Source organism: Cetorhinus maximus, chromosome 21 (genome assembly GCF_964194155.1).
Source record: "Cetorhinus maximus chromosome 21, sCetMax3.hap1.1, whole genome shotgun sequence".
NCBI classification, from domain to species: domain Eukaryota; kingdom Metazoa; phylum Chordata; class Chondrichthyes; order Lamniformes; family Cetorhinidae; genus Cetorhinus; species Cetorhinus maximus.
In genome coordinates this window covers 19,677,173-19,688,455 of record NC_135899.1, presented here as the reverse complement: position 1 = coordinate 19,688,455, position 11,283 = coordinate 19,677,173, and the positions used below count along the sequence as shown (strand labels likewise).

The following is an 11,283-nucleotide window of genomic DNA, read 5'->3' as shown; positions in this document are numbered from 1 at the left end:
TTTGTTTTATTTACAAATTTCTCCAGAGTCTGGGTCCTTACAGCCCCAGTTCCAAATTCAGCTGGATGATTTGAAGAGCTTCTGGCTGGAGTAAATGGAGTAACAGTTACCTGTAAATTGTCCTGAAGTTTACTCTGGTACTTCAGCCATCACTACCGTGGATAGGGACCTGAGATGTGCAGTGGGAATGCCAGCCTGCTTCAGGTGGGAAGCAATGCAAAATCATAAAATCACAATGCACAGACTGTGGTCAATCAGCCCCCTCTGTCTGGAGGGGCACCTTGATAGAGCTATTCAACTGGTCCCAGTCCAGTTCCTTTACCCCCACTGCCAATCCCTTTTTGAAAGTTAGTTTTGAATATTGTTTCCACCACACTGGCAGGCAGTGCATTCCAGATAATAACTGGCTGCGGGAAAATCTGTATTAATCTCACTCTGGATATTTTTAAAACAATACCTTACACCTGTATCCTTTGGTTGCTGAACCCTCTGCCACTGGAAACAGCTTCTCCCTATTTTCTCAAAACCTTTCATGATTTTGTACTTCTCTATTAAATTTTCCATTAAACTTCCCTGCAGAGACACTGGCCATAATCTTCCAATCCCCTTAGGTACAGGAGAGGAGCCAGAGGACTGGAGAATTGTAAATGTTTCATTCTTGTTCAGAAGCGGTCTAACAATAAATCCAGCAGCTCCAGGTAAGACAGTTTAACCTCTCTGCTGGGAAAGCTTTTAGAAGTGATAACCTTGGACACAATTAAAAAACACGTAGACAATTGTGTGGAGTACTTAAGGAAAGCCAGCCCGGATTTTTCAAAAGAAATGTGTCCAACCAATTTGACTGAGTTTTCTAATGCCGTAACAGGTATGATTGATAGGGTAACATGGCTAATGTGCTATTTCTAGACTTCCAAAAAGGCATTTGAAAGAAATCACATAATAGGCTAACATCATAAATTTGAAGCCCGTGGGATAAAATGGGCAGTGAAAGTGTGAATATGAATTTGCCTCAGCAGCAGAAACAGGTATGGTGAATGGTTATTTTTCAGACTGGAGTAGTTTTACAGTGTTGTTCCCAAGGGGTCGGTGTTATGACATGGCTGATGATGTGTGCTGGGCAGACCACATCCACACGGGAGACTTGTTCGCTCTATCACAATGGTTTTACAATTTGTATTTATTACGAGATGTGTGCACTAAATTCAGAAATAATGTGTCCACTAAGACTTTAGAGATCTTAAAAATGAAATTAGAGTATTTATTAACAAAATAAAAGATTTTAAACACATAAATCAGACTACAAATTACTTACTCCTATACCAACTTCTAACATTCTTAATATTAACCTGATTCCCAGCTACACATCCCCCTTTAAGGCAACAGAACAAAATAGATTTTAGAATTTAAAAAACCCAGCAAGTTAGCACAGTGCCCACTTGACAGTGGAATTCCAAATGACCTCCCCAACTTCAGTTACTTTACATAGCAGACTTATGCATAAATGGCTGGGGGCTTCTTGAAGGCAGGAATGTGAGCGGTGAGTAGGATGTTTAGAGGCCTCAAGGCAATTTAGACGAGTTAAGTGAGTGGGAAAAAAACATGTCAGATGTAGTATAACGTGGATAAGTGTGAAGTTATCCACTTCCCTAGGTAAAACAGGATGACAGAATATTTTTTAAATGGTGTCAGATTGGGAAATGTTGATGTACAAAAGGACCTGGGTGTCCTTGCATACAGATCACTGAAAGCAAGCATGCACGTGCAGCAAGCAGTTGGAAGAGGACTTCAGTACAGGGGTAAGTATGTCTTCCCGCAGCTATACAGGGCCTTGGTGAGACCACACCTGGAGTATTCTGTGCAGTTTTGAACTCCTGAGCGGAGAAAGAAAACTTTCCAGACAGGCAGTGCAGCGAAGGTTCACCAGGCTGATTCCTGGGATTGTCGTGTGAAAAGACATTGTGTCGATTAGACCTGTATTCACACGAGTTATAAGAATGAGAGGGGATCTCATTGAAACATGTAAAATTCTGACTGGGCTGGACAGGCTGGATACAGGGATGATGTTTCCTCTGGCTGCGGGGTCTAGAACAAGGGGTCTCAATCTTAGGATACAGGGTAGGCCATCAAGGACCGAAATGAGGAGAAACCTCTTCGCTCAGAGGGTGGTGAATTCTCTGCCACCGAGGGCTGTGAAGGCCAATTCACTGAATATGTTGAAGAAGGAATTAGGTAGATATCTGGACACTAAAGTCGTCAAAGGGGCTGGGGAGAGATCGAGACTATGACGTTGAGATTGAGGATCAGCCATGATCATATTGAATAGTGGAGGAGGCTCGAAGGGCGAATGAGCTACTCCTGCTTCTATTTTTCTATGTTTTTCCACTCCTGTTAGATCTTACATGGCCCTCTCCTCACATAGCCTTTCATTTTCCTTTAATTTTCCCTTTACTATGTAAATTCAACTATTTGATATGACTCTGAAACGTTAAAGTCTGAAAAGGAAGGTAAAAAATAAAATATTTTTCAGGCACATAAATAAAAATAGGAAGGCTGGGATGGAAATAGGACCATTAAGGGATAGATAGGATAATGCCACAGATAAGGATAGAGACAGGCCAGAAATTTTAAATGATTACTCAACCTCTCAGGCTGTACGGCTCACAATGAATGTATGTAGTGAATACTAAATGTATCATTATTGTATTGAAGCACCTCAGAGTGCAACATGATGTAGGTTGATAACTCCAATACCATTGCACTGTCTGACTGTCATGACCAGGTTGAAATGATTGTAATATTCATGGATTGTCTTGAAGCACCTCGGGATCCATGTGTTAAAGTTGAATCTGATTGCACTTTTTGTGATGGCAATTTAGAAATGTTTGTAATGTCCTTTCAGATATTTTATGAATAAAGTATATTTTTCTAAATAAATTAAATGATTATTTAATTTCAGTGTTTAACAGGGAGCTAGAACAGGTAGACATGATATTGATTGATGATCTAAGTCTTCAGGTAAGTGCAATTAAAATAAGAGAAAAGAGATAGATTCAAACTCAAAGAGGATAAAACCCTGGCCCAGAAGTTTCACAACCACACATTTAAAATAATTCTAGGGAATAGATAGCAGAGGTATTACTGCAGATTTAAAGTATTTTTTTTTAGGAAAAGGTGTGGTGCTAGAGGACTGGTGGATAGTGAATGTAATTCCTGTTCTTAAAAATGCAGGACAGAATGTGCCTAGGGAATAGTAGATCAGTCAGCTTCATTTTGGTGCTAGAAGAAATAATGCAATCCCTACTAGAGAGAGGAAGAACTTCTAACAAAAAAAATGAATCATGAGCATGGATTTCAAAAGGGAAAATCTCTCTTGACCAAAGTAATGAAATTTTAGGAGGAGGTAACAGAGACAGTAGACAATGGTAATGTAGTAGATGCAATTTACCTGGATTTTCAAAAGGCCTTTGACAATGCCTCTTACAATAGGCTACTGAATAAAGTTAGAAAATATGGAGTCAGGGGAGAAGGGAAGAATGGGTTGCTAGCAGGTAGTAAGCAGAGGGTAGTTATTCAGAGTGGCAGAAAGTGGAAAATAGTATTTGACAAGGATCAGTACTGGGCCCACTGCAGTTGATAATTTGCATTAATGTTTTGAACTTCAGAATCAGAAACACAATTTATAAATGGATGACGTGTCTTTATATGTGCATGTGTGCATGCGTGTGTGTGTGTGTGTGTGTGTGTGCGTGTGTGTGTGCGTGTGTCTGTGAGAGAAACAGTCGGTCAGTCAATACTGAGGAGGAAAAGGCTGAAGAGAAACAAACAAAGCAGGAGGGCTTCTTTTTGAAGGGATCAAATTGAAAATTAGGGAAGTTAAGCTAAATTTATTTCAAACTTTGGTTAGATCATACTTACAGTACTGCACGTGGCTCTGGTCAATTTATTATTAAAAAGGATAGAGGAACTGGGGAGAGTGCAGAGTGGATTTAAAATTTCATCCCACCCCCACACCCCCCTCCTTACCGTCCAAGGGCCCAAATACTCCTTTCAAGTGAAATAGTGCTTCACTTGCACTTCCCTAAATTTGGTCTACTGCATTTGCTGCTCCCAATGATGTCACATCTACATTGGAGATACCAAACGCCGACTGGGTGACAGCTTTGTGGAATACCTTCGGTCTGTCTGCAGGCATGGTCCAGACCTTCCTGTCCCTTGCCATTTCAACACACCATCCCGCTCTCATGCCCACATGTCCATCATGGGCCTGCTGCAATGTTCCAGTGAAGCTCACCGCGAAATTGAGGAACAGCGCCTCATCTTCCGACTAGGCACTTTACAGCCTTCTGGACTTAACAACAAGTTCAACCACTTCAGATCATGAACTCTCTCCTCCATCCTTACCCATTTTAATCCCCTTTATTCCAAATATTTAATTTTAAATATTAATTTATATACATACATTTTTTTCCTCCCCATTTCTATTATTATTTTTAAAATTTATTGCCATTCATTGTTTTATCCCCACCTTTTAGCTTATTTTGATCTTTTCTCCCACACCATCACCCCCCAGCCCCCCACCCCCATTAGGGCCAAATGTAACTTGCTCATCCTGCTTTCTATCATTAATGCCACCATTAGCACTTCCTTTAGCCAGTATCACCACCATCAACACCCCTTTGACCTTTTGTTTATGACATCTATTGCAATCTCGCCGTTGCCTCCACCTATCACTGGCCTTCTAGCCAGCTTCATCTGTCCCACCCCCTTAAACAGTATATATTTCACCACATTTCTACTTCTTTTTAGTTCTGAAGAAAAGTCACCATGGACTCGAAATGTTAACTCCATCCTCTCCACAGAAGCTGTCAGACTTGCTGAGTTTTTCCAGCAATTTTTGTTTTCATTACCCAAAATTAACGTTAATCCTACAGAAAGTGAGCCTGGGGAATTAATAATGGAAAATAATGAGATGGCAGATGAATGGAACCGATATTTTGCATTAAGCTTCACTATTGAGGATATAAGTAACCTCCCAGAAATCACTGTATCTCAGGAAATGGAGGGGAGTGAGGAACTCAGGAAAATTGCAATCACCAGGGAAGTGGTATTGAGCAAACAGTTGGAGCTGCGGGCTGACAAATCCCCAGATCCTGTGGACTTCATCCTAGGGTCTTAAAAGAATTGGCTAGTGAGAAAGTTGATGCATTGGTTGGTGGGGTGGGTGGGGGAGATGAACAGAAGGGAAGGTCTATGATAAAATAGAAAACAGGACAGATTAAATGCTGCAAAGTGTCTTTACGAAGTAAGTCTGGAACGAGATGCAGTGGTTTCTGTCGAGTTTCTTCCTGAGCAGTTCCGTGACACAGGACCCTGTGCTCTACAGGCTGTTCCTAGGGACGCACACCGAGATAAACGTCAATTCCTGTTCGACAGGTACTAGAAACTGTAAAATATTGTTTTCAAAATATAAACTTTATTCATAAAGTTAAGGTAAATTACAAGACAGTTCCAATCTGACATCACATAAAGTGCAACACAAATCTATTTTGTTTAATGCAGCCTATGACATTCTCAGGTACTTCAGCACGCTCACAAACAGATTACAAATAGATTTACAATTCTCGTTTCATATCAAACATTCTCTGGTACGTTGTCTGGGGAAAGGAAAATTAAATGACAGAACAGAAAATAATTGAGGGGAAAATGCACAAACATTGAGGAAAACCAGACACTGAGCTGCTGCACAGAGGCTCACTCACCTGTACATTATCTTACACAGCGCTCTCTCCCCCTCATTCACGCTGTGAACCACATAGGGACACCGGGCAGACACAGCCTGTGCTGATGGGGAGCCTTGCTCGCCTGTACACATACATTATCTTGTACTCCATGTCGGTGATTTTACAATGATATAAAGGCATCAATTGCACATAAGTGATTGTGTAAATATGCTGTGGGTTCATTTATTGAGGCGAGGAACATGGGGACAGATATACATGGATAGAAATATTGAAGGCATCAGCAGCAGAAATGTCTGTTGTGTGCTCTGCTCAATATCAAAAGTGAAACTAAAGCTAGATTGCATGACACACTTCCCTTCTAGCGATGATAGGCAGCTATCTCTTAAAGACATATTACAGCATTCCCCCTTTTCAAAGGTACTTTAACCCCTTCCAAAGAAGTGTAACTACTTACAATACTTGTTCATGTTTAGATACCTAATGGTATAACAGGAGCGTATCGAACGGATAAATCTATGAGTCCCTGAAGGGTAAGGGCAATCTACAGGTATGCCCAGATCCTATGATGGTAACTTTATCTGGAGGTGTATTTAATTGCTCACAGTGACCTGTCCGATTGTGAGACTTGCATTTTGTTTCTGGTTTCATTAGGGATCTTTTCCTAAATGCAATAGGAATGCACGGTGGTTGAGGAGCTGGAATAAATCTGATTTCTCCTCAGTTACGTCTCACCATTGTGCCTTTTTGTGTCATGACTTCATAGGACCCTGGTTCTGAACCAATCTTTGACGCCTCGGCTGGTTACCACGTACCCTTCTGTGGGCCCCTGGACGTGAAATTGTTCCAACTGTAAACTTGGCAGCTCTGTACCCACATTTTTATCAAGACATTGGCCGTCTTCTCTTACAGTTTTAAAAGTTGCTCTCTAGTCTTTGAGACAGTAGGATGGGTAAGAGTCCATAAATTGGTATGCACTGGTCGGCCAAACAAAATCTGTGCCAGTTATAGAATAATTCCACTTAAAGGTGTCACTCTTGGATGTAACATTGCAATGGGTAGATCTTGCTTGGTCTGTCTACATTTGAGAATTAGGGATTTCACTGTGCAAATCATTCATTCATCTGGGCCATTAGATCAAGCTAATATCAGGTCATAAAGATTCCAGTTTGATGAGCTGCCTGCCTTTAGAAATGACTTACCGGGAGGTGCCTGACTTGTCCCAATATGGCCAAAATGATCTTATCTGCTCGTGGCGATACTGACTTGAATCAGGCCATCCGTTTTCCACAGTTTCTGTAGTGTCACCTTTCACCATTTCTTCTTGTAGCTGCTAGCATTTGTTTTGCACAAAATGCTATGGATCAATTGACTGACTTGCAGACTTGTTCTGGATCAATTGATAGACTTGCATTCTCCTGCAAGCATAATGTTGCAGCTCACTTTTAATTGACAATTATGTCTAAACATCCTGGATATTTCGATTTTAGTTCATGAGCTGAGGTGACAGGTGTAGTGTCTGAGTTTGATCTGCCTTGTGAGGTCTGATTGATTCCATGGATTGTTGCTAGTGTGAGGTCATGGCATGCTGGTACACCTAGGGACTCTGGGCCTTTAGTCTCCATAATGTAGAACATCTGTGTCACCAGGAGGATTGATTGTACTTACAGTCCAGGAGTATGATCCTGCAAATGGAATTTGTGAGATGTTGTATGCTGAGTGTTTCACAGCAGTTGGTTTTGCCATGTCTACAGATATGTGTCTTTTAGAATTAGTAGAGGTAGCATGTTGGCACTTGCCCCTGTGTCAATCTTGACAAATAATGAATCCTTACCAACTTTCTTAGGGCAGCTAATTCGAATCTTGGCAAACACTTCAGATGGTGAGATGGCATCAATGCTTTCCACAAGATTGACGGTGTGAAATAGGTGCTCTTCACTCTCCATATCATTGTGCACATCGTCATTTTCTTGTTTGTCAATCGCTTCGTGTATATGTTTCTGGTGGGATACCAGCTGGCCATCCTCATTGCTGAAAAGTACCTGTTGCATGCAGGTTGTTTGGATCAGCGCACGGCTCTTTGTAGCTGCATCAGCCTTTGCTCAAGTGTACAGCCTCTGCCAACGGCCCTTTCTGCCACATGCCTTACAGAATCGATGAAAAGTTGGGCATTTCCTTGGTGCATGCAGAAGGCTACACCCTCCACATGTCCTGCTAGGTTTGGGTTTCCTAGTGAGTGCTTCAACAACTGGGTTGTACTTTGGACCTGTAAGTTTCATCAAACTGTGAGGATCGCTTTGTACTTACATCCATCCTCTTCAGCCGCTCTTGAATGCTACACCTTTTCGGCTTGTCTAACAGATCTTCCTGGAATCCTTCCATGGGAGTGGATGTGATCACCAACTCAACAATTCTGCCTGCTAGCTCTGCATTTGAAAAATCACAGAACGTCCCCTTTTCTCTGCACCTGCTGATGAAGTGGTCTATGGATTCTGTAAAAAAACCAAAAATAGCTGGAAAAACTTAGCAGGTCGGACAGCATCGACGAAGATGAATACAGTTGTAGTGTCGAGTCCGTGTGACTCTTCATCAGAACTAAAGAAAAATAGAAATGAGGTGAAATATAAGCTGGTTGATGGGGGTGGGACAGGTGAAGCTGGATGGAGGGCCAGTGATAGGTGGAGGCAAAAAAGAGATTGCCAAACATGTCATAGACAAAGGGACAAAGGATTTTCATGGTAATGATATTACCTAAGGAATGTGCTAATGGTGACATTAAGGGTAGAAAGCAAGACGAGGAAGTGACAAATGGTCCGAGTGGCTGTGGGGTGAGGGGAAGGGATCGAAATAGGCTAAAAGGTGGAGATAAAACAATGGATGGGAATAAATTTAACATTAATAGAAATTGTTGGGAAAAGGAAAATATATTTTAAAAGTGACAAATTATTAGAAAAAAGGGGGATCGGAAAGGGGCTAAGGATGGGGGAGAGAGGTCATGCGCTAAAGTTGTTGAACTCAATGTTAAGCCCGGAAGGTTGATAAGTGCCTAATCGGAAGATGAGGTGCTGTTCCTCCAGTTTGCGTTGAGCTTCACTGGAACATTGCAGCAGGCCAGGGACGGATATTTGGGCATGGAGGGTGTTGTCGAAATGACATGAACTCTAATTGATGAAGCCAGAAGTTGAACCTGATTCTGCACCAGTCACCCAATATCTTTTGGGGATCCTTTAGCTCTTCTGCTGTTGATCCTGACCTGTTCAGCCTGTGTAGACCGACAATGACATTATCTTGCCCCCTCACATTCTGTGAACCAAATGCTGTTCAAAAGGGAATTGGATAAATAATAAAAGAAAAATGATAAAGGTCATTTCCTGAGCCGATTTGGCATTGGAATTTAAAAGCCTAAAGTCATTTTAGAAGCAGCTCGCTGCTGCAATGGGGGAATCATTTGTTTCTGGGTGAATGAATTTAAAAAGCGTCTCTTCCTAAAAACCGTTTCTCTTGCTTATGCCACCCTCTGCTGGCCGTTGAACGCTGGTACACAAGCAGAGAGGAAATCATGATAAATGCAGTGAGTGCAGAGCGACCTCAAAGGCCAACGTTAAAATAAAAGCAAAACACTGCGGATGTTGGCGATCTTGGACCTCGAAACGTTAACATTATTTGCTTCTCCATATACATGTGTCCTGTATGTGTTAATTTTTCGAGTACTTTGTAGTACATGCAACAGCGGTCTCTGTTGGTGAAGAAATATGTTACAGTAAAATCTGACATTAATTAGTTAATCAGAGGAGAGCGCAAATGCAGTCCTCCCGCTCCCACAAATTTTACAGTCGAGAATCCCGCATTTGGGGACATCGCAGGTGTCAGCACACTCGAAGTGCAATGGGCTGACCTCGTCCTGGGAGAACCACCTCTTTTTTGGACAAATATACTTTATTCATTAAATATCTGGAAGAACGTTACAAAACATTTCTAAATCGCCATCACAAAAAGTGTATCAAATTCAACTTTTAGACATGGATCACGAGCTGCTTCAATACAATCAATGAATATTACAGTCATTTCAATATGGTCATTACAGACAGTCGGAAAGTGCAATGGTATTGGAGTTATCAACATACATCCTGTTGCACTCTGAGGTGCTTCAATACAATTATGATACATTTAGTATTCACTGCATACATTCAATGTGAGCCGTTCAGCCTGAGGGGTCGATCCAATTTCCAGTCTCTTGGTGCACTATGGCAGAAAGGTCTTAGACAGCGACCCTTCCCTATTGCGCCATTGCGGCGGCTGCCCCAAGCTTTAGTGTGTCTCTCAGCACATAGTCCTGGACCTTGGAATGTGCCAGTCTACAACACTCGGTCGGGGACAACTCTTTGCACTGGAAGACCAACAAGTTTCGTGCAGACCAAAGAGCATTGTTCACTGAGTTGATGATCCTCCAGCTGCAATTGGTGTTTGTCTCGGTGTGTGGCTCTGGGAACAGCCCTTAGAGCACAGAGTCCTGTGTCACAGCACTGCTCGGGATGAACCTCGACAGAAACCACTGCATTTCTCTCCAGACCTTCTTTGCAAAGGCACAATTCACAAGGAGGTGAGCAAAAGTCTCTTGCCAACCCCCTACCACACACAGCCACCTCAAGGGCAAGGTGCAGAGAGGGTGAGACTCCTGGTGTGTAGGAAGGATCTGATTGGGAGGCACCTTGGTGCCTCTTGGAAAGTTCTGGCGATGAACCATTCTGCCACATGACTTTGGCAGTCTGCTCGGGGAACCATCGGAAAGGATCCAACATCTCCTTTTCCTGCAGGGCCTCTAAAACGTTACGTGCCGACCACTGCCTGATGGACTTGTGGTCAAAGAAGTTTCTCTGCATAAATTTTTCCATCAGGGACAGGTGGTACGGCATGGTCCAACTACTTGGAGCATTCCGCGGCAGCGTAGCCCGACCCATCCTTCCCAACACTGGGGACAGGTAGAACCTCAGCACGGAGTGACACCTGGTGTTTGCGTACCCAGGTTCTACACACAGCTTGATGCAGCCGCACACAAAGGTGGCCATCATGATGAGGGCGATGTTGAGCACGTTTTCTCCCCGTTATCTTGAGGCTTGTAGATCGCGTCCCTGTGGACACGATCCATTTTCAAACTCCAGATAAAGTGAAAGATGGCTCAGGTGATCAGGAGTCTGGAATGGGCCAGACCTGCGCCACGTACAGCAACAGCAAGAGTGTCTCACACCTAATGACCAGGTTCTTACCCGTAATGGAGAGGGAGAGTCGCTGCCACATGCCCAGTTTTCTTTCCACCATAGACACTCGCTCCTTCCAGTTTCTAACGCATGCCCCGGTCACTCCGAACCATATCCCCAGCACCTTCAGGACGTCTGACCTGACGGTGAAGGGGACAAAGGATCAGTCAGCCCAGTTCCCAAAGAACATGGCCTCACTATTCCCATGATTTACCTTGGCTCCCCAGGCCAGTTCAAACTGGTCGCAGATGTTTATCAGTCTGCGCACCGACAGCAGAACCGAGCAGAAG

The 11,283-nt window shown here is 42.9% G+C and overlaps 1 non-coding gene across 1 annotated transcript; it reads right to left on the bottom strand.

Annotated features, from left to right (window-relative positions):
* Positions 1-9,526: 9,526 nt before the first annotated feature.
* LOC144696221 (U1 spliceosomal RNA) lies at positions 9,527-9,689 on the bottom strand. The gene has a single exon (XR_013580133.1). It is a non-coding gene; the product is annotated as a U1 spliceosomal RNA (small nuclear RNA).
* Positions 9,690-11,283: the final 1,594 nt, after the last annotated feature.